Below are 9746 nucleotides of genomic sequence, written 5' to 3'. Positions count from 1 at the left end.
CAGGACCATACGACAGTGCTTTCAGCAGAGAGTGGTGGGGGTGGGATGTTAAGGCCATACGACACTTCTTTACGCAGAGAGTGGCAGAGGTGGGATGTCAGGGCATGACTATACTGCTTTACGCAGAGAATGGAGGGGTGGGTGTTAGGGTCATATGACACTTCTTTAAGCAGAGAGTTACAGGGGTGTGATGTCAGGGGATGACGATAATGCTTTATGCAGAGAGTGGAGGAGGTGGGATGTCAGGGCTTGATGACATTGCTTTATGCAGAGAGTGGAGGGGTGGGTGTCATTGCCATACGACACTTCTTTAGGAAGATATTGTCGGTGGTGGGATGTCAGAGCCAGACAACACTGCTTACCGCAGAGAGTGGAGGGGTTGGATATCATGGCCTGACGATACCACTTTACGCAGCGAGTGGCGGAGGTGGGATGTCAGGGCCATACGACCCTTCTTTAGGCAGAGAGTGGTAGGGGTGGGATTTCAGTGCCTGACGATACTGCTTTACGCAGTGAGTGGCAGGGGTTTTATGTCAGGGCCAAATGACAGTGCTTTACGCAGATATTGGCGGGTGTGGGATGTCAGGGCTTGACGACACTGTTTTATACAGAGAGTGGAGGGGTGGGTGTCAGGTCCATACGACACTTCTTTACGCAGAGATTGGCGAGGGTTGGATGTTAGGGCCATATGACAGTGCTTTAGGCAGAGAGTGGCGGGGGTGGGATGTCAGGGCCTGATGAGAATGCTTTACGCAGAAAGTGGCGGGGGTGGGATGTCAGGGCCTGATGAGAATGCTTTATGTAAAGAGTGGAGGGCTGGGTGTCAGGGCCATACGACACTTATTTCTGTAGACAGTGGCGGGGGCGGGATGTCAGGGCCTAACGACACTTCTTTACGCAGAGAGTGGCAGAGGTAGGAAGTCAGGGCCTGACAACACTACTTAAAGCACAGAGTGGAGGTGTAGGTGTAAAGGCCATACGACACTTCTTTACGCAGAGAGTGGCAGGGGTGGGATGTCAGGGCCTGACGATACTGCTTTACGCAGAGAATGGAGGGGTGGGTGTCAGGGCCATACGACAGTGCTTTACGCAGAGAGTGGCGGGGGTGGGATGTCAGGGCCTGACGAGACTACTACATACAGAGAGTGTAAAGGTGGGTGTCAGGGCCATACGACACTTATTTACGTAGAGAGTGGCGGGGGTGGGATGTCAGACCCTGACGATACTCCTTTACGCAGAGAGTGCCGGGGGTGGGATGTCAGGGCATGAAGACACAGCTTTATGCAGAGAGTGGAGGGGTGGGTTTTAGGGCCATACAACACTTATACTCGTAGATAGTGGCGGGGGTGGGATGTCAGGGCCTGACGATACTGCTTTACGCAGAAAGTGGCATTGGTGGGATGTCAGGGCCTGACAACACTGTTTAACGAAAAGAGAGGAGGGGTGGTTGTCAGGGCCATACGACACTTCTTTAAGCAGAGAATTACAGGGGTGTGATGTCAGGGCCTGACGATAATGCTTTACGCAGAGAGTGGAGGAGGTGGGATGTCAGGGCTTGACGACACTGCTTTATGCAGAGAGTGGAGGGGTAGGTGTCAGGGCCATACGACTTCTTTAGGCAGAGATTGGCGGGGGTGGGATGTCAGAGCCTGACAATACTTCTTTACGAAGAGAGTTGAGGGGTGGGTGTCAGGGCCATACGACAATTCTTTACGCTGAGAGTGAAAGGGGTGGGATGTCAGGGCCTGATGATAATGCTTTACGCAGAGAGTGGAGGAGTTGGGATGTCAGGGCTTGACGACACTGCTTTATGCAGAGAGTGGAGGGGTGGGTGTCAGGGCCTGACGATACTTCTTTCAGAAGAGTTTGAAAGGTTGGGTGTCAGGGCCATCCGACACTTCTTTACGCTGAGAGTGACAGGGGTGGGATGTTAGGGCCTGACGTTACTGCTTTACGTAGAGAGTGGCGGGGATGGGATGTCAGGGCTTGATGACACTGCGTTATGCAGAGAGTGGAGGGGTGGTTGTCAGGGCCATATGGCACTTCTTTACACAGAGAGTGGCAGGGGAGGGATGTCAGGGCCTGACGATACTCCTTTACGCAGAGAGTGGCAGGGGTGGGATATCAGGGCTTGACGACACTGCTTCATGCAGAGAATGGAGGGGTGGGTGTCTGGGCCATACAACACTTCTTTACATAAACAGTGGCGGGGGTGGGATGTGAAAACCTGAGAACACTGCTTAATGCAGAGAGTGTAGGGGTTGGATGTCAGGGCCATACGACACTTCTTTACACAGGGAGTTGCAGGGGTGGGATGTCAGAGCCTGACGATGCTGCTTTACGCAGATAGTGGCGTTGGTTGGATGTCATTGCCATACGACAGTGCTTTACGCAGATAGTGGCGGGGGTGGGATATCAGGGTATGAAGACACTGCTTCATGCAGAGAGTGGAGGGGTGGGTGCCAGGGCCATACGACAATTCTTTACGCACAGAGTGGAGGGATTGGTGTCAGGGCCATACGAAAGTGCTTAACGCACTGAGTGGCGAGGCTGGGATATCAGGGCCATATGACAGTGCTTTACGCAGAGAGTGGAGGGGTGGGTGTCAGGGCCTGACGATAGTGCTTTACGCAGAGAGTGGCGGGGGTTGGATGTCAGGGCCATACGACAGTGCTTTACGCAGAGAGAGTCGGGGGTGGGATGTCAAGGCCTGATAAGACAGCTTCATGCAGAGAGTGGAGGGGTGGGTGTCAGGGCATGAAGACACTGCTTTACGCAGAGAGTGGCAGGGGTGGGATGTCAGGGCATGAAGACACTGCTTTACGCTGAGAGTGGAGGGGTGGGTGTCAGAGTCATATGACAGTGCTTTAGGCAGAGAGTGGCGGGGGTGGGATTTCAGGGCCTGATGATACTGCTTTACACAGAGAGTGGCGGGGGTGGGATCTCAGGCATGAAGACACTGCTTTATGCAGAGAGTGTAGGGTGGATGTCAGGGCCATAAGACAGTGCTTCACGCAGAGAGTTGCGGGGGTGGGATGTCAGGGCCTGTTGAGACTGCTTTATGCAGAGAGTGGAGTGGTGGGTGCTTGTGCCATACGACAATTCCTTACGCAGAGAGTGGTGAGGGTGGGATGTCAGGGCCTGACGATACTACTTTACGCAGAAAGTGGCGGGGATGTGTGTCAGGGCCATACGACAATTCTTTACGCAGAAAGTGGAGGGATTGGTGTCAGGCCCATACGACAGTGCTTAACGCAGTGAGTGGCGAGGCTTGGATGTCAGGGCCACACGACAGTGCTTTACGCAGATAGTGGAGGATGCGGTATGTCAGGGCCTGACAACACTGCTTAACGCAGAGAGTGGAGGGGGGGGTGTCAGTGCAATATGACAGTGCTTTAGGCAGGGAGTTTCAGGGGTAGGATGTCAGGGCCTGACCATACTGCTTTACGCAGAGAGTGGCGGGGGTGGGATGTCAGGGCTTGACGACACTGCTTTATGCAGAGAGTGGCGGGAGTGGGATGTAAGGGCCATATGACACTTCTTTAAGCAGAGAGTGGCGGGGATGTGTGTCAGGGCCTTATGACAATTCTTTACGCAGAGATTTTAGGGATTGGTTTCAGGGCCATACGAAAGTACTTAACGTAGTGAGTGGCGAGGCTGGGATGTCAGGACCATACGACAGTGCTTTACGCAGAAAGTGGAGGGTGCGGTATGTCAGGGCCTGACTACACTGCTTAACGCAGAGAGTGGAGGGTTGGGTGTCAAGGCCCTATGACAGTGCTTTAGGCAGAGAGTGGCGGGGGTGGGATGTCAAGGCCATACGACAGTGCTTTAGGCAGAGAGTGGCGGGGGTGGGATGTCAGGGCCTAACAACACTGCTTAAAGCAGAGAGTGTAGGGTTCGGTGTCAGGGCCCTATGACAGTGCTTTAGGCAGAGAGTGGCGGGGGTGGGATGTAAGGGCCTGACCGTAATGCTTTACGCAGAGAGTGGCGGGGGTGGGATGTCAGGGCCATACGACAGTGCTTTATGCAGAGAGTGTAGGGGGTGGGATGTCAGGGCCTAACAACACTGCTTAACGCAGAGAGTTGAGGGTTGGGTGTTAGGGTCATACGACAATTCTTTATGCAGAGAGTGGAGGGATTGGAATCAGGGCCATATGACAGTGCTTTAGGCTCAGAGTGGATGGGGAAGGATGTCAGGGCCTGATGAGACTGCTTTATGCAGAGAGTTGAGGGGCGGGTGTCAGGGCCATACGACACATCTTAACGCAAAGTGTGGCAGGGGTAGAATGTCAGAGCCTGATGAAAGTGCTTTACGTAGAGAGTGGCGGGGGTTGGATGTCAGGGCAATACGACAGTGCTTTTCGCAAAGACTGGCGGGGGTGGAAAGTCAGGGCCTGATGAGACTGCTTTATGCAGAGAGTGGAGGGGTGGATGTCAGGTCCAAACGACACTTCTTTACGTAGACAGTAGCGGGGGTGGTATGTCAGAGCCTTAGAACACTTCTTAACACAGGGAGTGGAGGAGTGGGTGTCAGGGCCAAATGACACTTCTTTACTCAGAGAGTGGCAGGGGTAGGATGTCAGAGTCTTATGATAGTGCTTTACGCAGAGAGTGGTGGGGGTTGGATAGCAGGGCGATACGACTGTGCTTTTCGCAAACACTGGCGGGGGTGGGAAGTCAGGGCCTGATGAGACTGCTTAACGCAGAGAGTGCAGGGGTGGGTGTCAGGGCCATATGACACTTCTTTACGCAGATAATGGCAGGGTTGGGATGTCAGGACTTGACAACATTGCTATATGCAGAGAGTGGAAGGTTGGGTGTCAGGGCCATACGACGGGTTAACGCAGAGAGTGGCGAGGGTGGGATTTTAGGGCCATACTACAATTCTTTACGCAGGTCAGGATTGGTGTCAGGCCCATACGACAGTGCTTAACGCAGTGAGTGGAGAGGTTGGGATATTATGGCCATACGACTGTGCTTTACGCAGAGAGTGGAGGGGGCGGGACGTCAGGGGCTGACAACACTACTTAACGCAGAGAGTGGAGGGGTGGGTATCAGGGCCATACAACACTTCTTTATGCAGAGAGTGGCAGGGGTGCGATGTCAGAGCCTGAAAACAGTGTGCAAAGCAGAGAGTGGAGGGGTGGGACTCAGGGCCATAGGACACTGCTTTATGCAGAGAGAGGAGGGGTGGTTGTCAGGGCCATACGACACATCTTTATGAAGAGAATGGAAGGGGTGGGATGTCAGGGCCTGACGATACTGCTATACGCAGAGAGTGGCAGGGGTTGGATGTCAGTGTCAGAAGACATTGCCTTACGCAGAGAGTGGAGGGGGTGGGATGTCAGGGCCCGACAACACTGCTTAACGCAGAGAGTGGAGGGGTGAGTGTCAGGGCCATATGACAGTGCTTTAGGCAGAGAGTGGCGTGGCTGGGATGTTAGGGCCTGACCATACTGCTTTACGCAGAGATTGGCGGCGGTGGGATGTCAAGGCCTGACTAGACTACTTCATGCAGAGAGTGGAAGGGTGGGTGTCAGGGCAATACGACATGGGTTAACGCAGAGAGTGGAGGGTATGGGATGTCAGAGCCTGAAAGCACTGCTTAACTCAGAGAGTGGAGGGGTGGGTATCAGGGCTATACGACACTTCTTTACGCAGAGAGTGGCAGGGGTGGGATGTCAGGGCCTGACGATACTGCTTTACGCTGATAGTGGCGGGGGTGGGATGTCAGGGCTTGACGACACCGCTTTATGCAGGTAGTGGAGGGCTGGGTGTCAGGGCCATACGACAGCGGTTAACGCAGAGAGTGACCGGGGTGGGATGTCAGGGCATGAGGACACTACTTTATGCAGAGAGATTTTAGGGGTTGGTGTCAGGCCCATACGACAGTGCTAAATGCAGTGAGTGGCGAGGCTGGGATGTCAGGCCCATACGACAGTGCTTTACGCTGAGAGTGGAGGGGGATGGATGTCAGGGCGATACGACAGTGCTTTTCGCAGAGACTGGCGGGGTAGGGATGTCAGGGCTTGACGGTACTGGTTTACGGAGATAGTGGCGGGGGTGGGATGTCAGGGCTTGAAAACATTGCTTTATGCATAGAGTGGAAGGTTGTGTGTCAGGGCCATACGACAGGGGTTAACGCAGAGAGTGGAGGGGTGGGTCTATAGGCCATACGACACATCCTTAGGCAGAGAGTGGCAGGGGTGGGATGTCAGGATGTGATCATACTGCTTTACGCAGATAGTGGCGGGGTTGGGTGTCAGGGCCATCCGACAATTCTTTACGCAGAGAATGGAGGGATTGGTGTCAGGCCCATACGACAGTGCTTAACGCAGTGAGTGGCGAGGTTGGGATATTAGGGCCAAACGACAGTGCTTTACGCAGAGAGTGGAGGGGGCGGGATGTCAGGGCCTGACAACACTACTTAACGCAGAGAGTGGAGGGGTGGGTAATAGGGCCATATGACAGTGCTTTAGGCAGAGAGTGGCAGGGGTAGGATGTCAGGGCCTGACCATACTGCTTTACACAGAGAGTGGCGGAGGTGGGATGTCAGGGCCTGACCATACTGCTTTCCGCAGAGAGTGGCGGGGGTGGGATGTCAAGGCTTGACGACACTGCTTTATGTAGAGAGTGTCGGGGTGGGATGTCAGGGCCATACAACACATCTTTACATAGAGAGTGGCAGGGGTGCGATGTCAGGGCCTGACAACAGTGCTTAACGCAGAGAGTGGGGGGGTGGGACACAGGGCCATACGACATTGCTTTATGGAGAGAGTGGAGGGGTGGCCATACGTCAAGGCCATACGACACTTCTTTATGCAGAGAGTGGCAGGGGTGGGATGTCAGGGCCTGACGATACTGCTATATGCAGAGAGTGGCAGGGGTTGGATGTCAGGGCCTGACAACACTGCTTAACGCAGAGAGTGGAGGGGTGAGTGTCAGGGCCATATGACAGTGGTTTAGGCAGAGAGTGGCGTGGCTGGGATGTTAGGGCCTGACCATACTGCTTTACGCAGAGATTGGCGGCGGTGGGATGTCAGAGCTTGACGAAACTGCTTCATGCAGAGAGTGGCGGGGGTGGGATGTCAGGGCTTGAGGAAACTGCTTTATGCAGAGAGTGGCAGGGGTGGGATGTCAGGGTCATACGACACTTCTTTATGCAGAGTGTGGAGGGATGGTTGTCAGGGCCATACGACTCTTCTTTAAACAGAGAGTGGCAGGCGTAGGATGTCAGGGCCTGACGATACTGCTTTACGCAGATAGTGGCGGGGGTGGGATGTCAGGGCTTGACGACACTACTCTATGCAGAGAGTGGAGGGGGTGGGATGTCAGGGCCTGACAACACTGCTTAACGCAGAGAGTGGAGGGGTGAGTGTCAGGGTCATATGACAGTGCTTTAGGCAGAGAGTGGCGTGGCTGGGATGCTAGGTCTGACCATACTGCTTTACGCAGAGAGTGGCGGGGCTGGGATGTCAGGGCCTGACGAGGCTGCTTTACGCAGAGATTGGCGGGGTTTGGATGTCAGGGCCATACGACTGTGCTTTACGCAGAGAGTGGTGGGTGTGGGATGTCAGGGCCTGAGGAGACTGCTTTATGCAGAGATAGGAGGGGTGGGTGTCGGGGCCATACGACACTTCTTTATGCAGAGTGTGGAGGGATGGGTGTCAGGGCCATACGACACTTCTTTAAACAGAGAGTGGCAGGGGTGGGATGTCAGGACCATACGACAGTGCTTTACGCAGATAGTGGAAGGGGTGGGATGGCAGGGCTTGACGACACTGCTTTATGCAGAGAGTGGAGGGGTGGGTTTCAGGGCCATACGACACTTCTTTACGCAGAGAGTGGCAGGCGTAGGATGTCAGGGCCTGACGATACTGCTTTACGCAGATAGTGGCGGGGGTCGGATGTCAGGGCTTGACGACACTGCTTTATGCAGATAGTGACAGGGGTGGGATGTCAGGGCCTGACGATACTGCTTTACGCAGAGAATGGCGGTGGTTGGATGTAAGATCTTGGCGAAACTGTTTTATGCAGAGAGCTGCGGGGGTAGGATGTCAGGGCTTGACGACACTGATTTATGCAGAGAGTGGCGGGGGTGGGATGTCAGGGCCATACGACACTTCTTTACGCAGAGAGTGGCAGGGGTGCGATGTCAGGGCCTGACAACACTGCTTAACTCAGAGAGTGGAGGGGTGGGTCTCAAAGCCATACGACACATCCTTAGGCAGAGAGTGGCGGGGGTGGGATGTCAGGGCGTGATCATACTGCTTCACGCAGATAGTGGCGGGGGTGGGTGTCAGGGCCATCCGACAATTCTTTACGCAGAGAGTGGAGGGATTGGTGTCAGGCTCATACGACAGTGCTTAACGCAGTGAGTGGCGAGGTTGGGATATTAGGGCCATACGACAGTGCTTTACGCAGAGAGTGGAGGGGGCGGATTGTCAGGGCCTGACAACACTACTTAACGCAGAGAGTGGAGGGGTGGGTATCAGGGCCATATGTCAGTGCTTTAGGCAGAGAGTGGCAGGGGTAGGATGTCAGGGCCTCACCATACTGCTTTACGCAGAGAGTGGCGGGGGTGGGATGTCAAGGCTTGACGACACTGCTTTATGCATAGAGTGGAGGGGTGGTTGTCAGAGTCATAAGATACTGCTTAATGCAGAGAGTGGTGGGGGAGGGATGTCAGGGCCATACAACACTTCTTTACGCAGAGAGTGGCAGGGGTGCGATGTCAGGGCCTGACAACAGTGCTTAACGCAGAGAGTGGATGGGTGGGACTCAGGGCCATACGACACTTCTTTATGCAGAGAGTGGCAGGGGTTGGATGTCAGAGCCTGAAAGCACTGCTTAACTCAGAGAGTGGAGGGGTGGGTATCAGGGCTATACGACACTTCTTTACGCAGAGAGTGGCAGGGGTGGGATGTCAGGGCCTGACGGTACTGCTTTACGCAGTTAGTGGCGGGGGTGGGATGTCAGGGCTTGACGATACTGCTTTACGCAGTTAGTGGCGGGGGTGGGATGTCAGGGCCATACGACAGGGGTTAACGCAGAGAGTGACCGGGGTGGAATGTCAGGGCATGAAGACACTACTTTATGCAGAAAGTGGAGGGTTGGGTGTCAGGGCCATACGATAATTCTTTACGCAGAGAGTGGCAGGGGAAGGATGTCAGGGCCTGACAATACTGCTTTACGCAGAGAGTGGCGGGGGTTGGATGTCAGGGCGATACGACAGTGCTTTACACAGAAACTGGCGGGGCTGTGAAGTCAGGGCCTGATGAGACTACTTTTTGCAGAGAGTGTATGGGTGGGTGTCAGGGCCATACCACACTTCTTTACGTAGACAATGGCAGGGGTGGGATGTCAGAGCCTGAGAACACTGCTTAACACAGAGAGCGGAGGGGTGGGTGTCAGGGCTATACGACACTTCATTACGCAGAGAGTGGAAGGGGTAGGATGTCAGGGCTTGACAACATTGCTTTATGCAGAGAGTGGAAGGTTGGGTGTCAGGGCCATAGGACAGGGGTTAACGCAGAGAGTGGCGAGGGTGGGATCTCAGGGCCAAACGACAATTCTTTACGCAGAGAGTGGCGAGGGTGGGATGTCAGGGCTTGACGACACTGATTTATGCAAAGAGTGGCGGGGGTGGGATGTCAGGGCCATACGACACTTCTTTACGCAGGAAGTGGCAGAGGTGAGATTTCAGGGCATGACAACACTGCTTAACGCAGAGAGTGGAGGGG

Source organism: Lepisosteus oculatus, chromosome 14 (assembly GCF_040954835.1).
Source record: "Lepisosteus oculatus isolate fLepOcu1 chromosome 14, fLepOcu1.hap2, whole genome shotgun sequence".
NCBI classification, from domain to species: domain Eukaryota; kingdom Metazoa; phylum Chordata; class Actinopteri; order Semionotiformes; family Lepisosteidae; genus Lepisosteus; species Lepisosteus oculatus.
The sequence above is the reverse complement of the archived record's forward strand: the minus strand, read 5'-3'. Positions refer to the sequence as shown.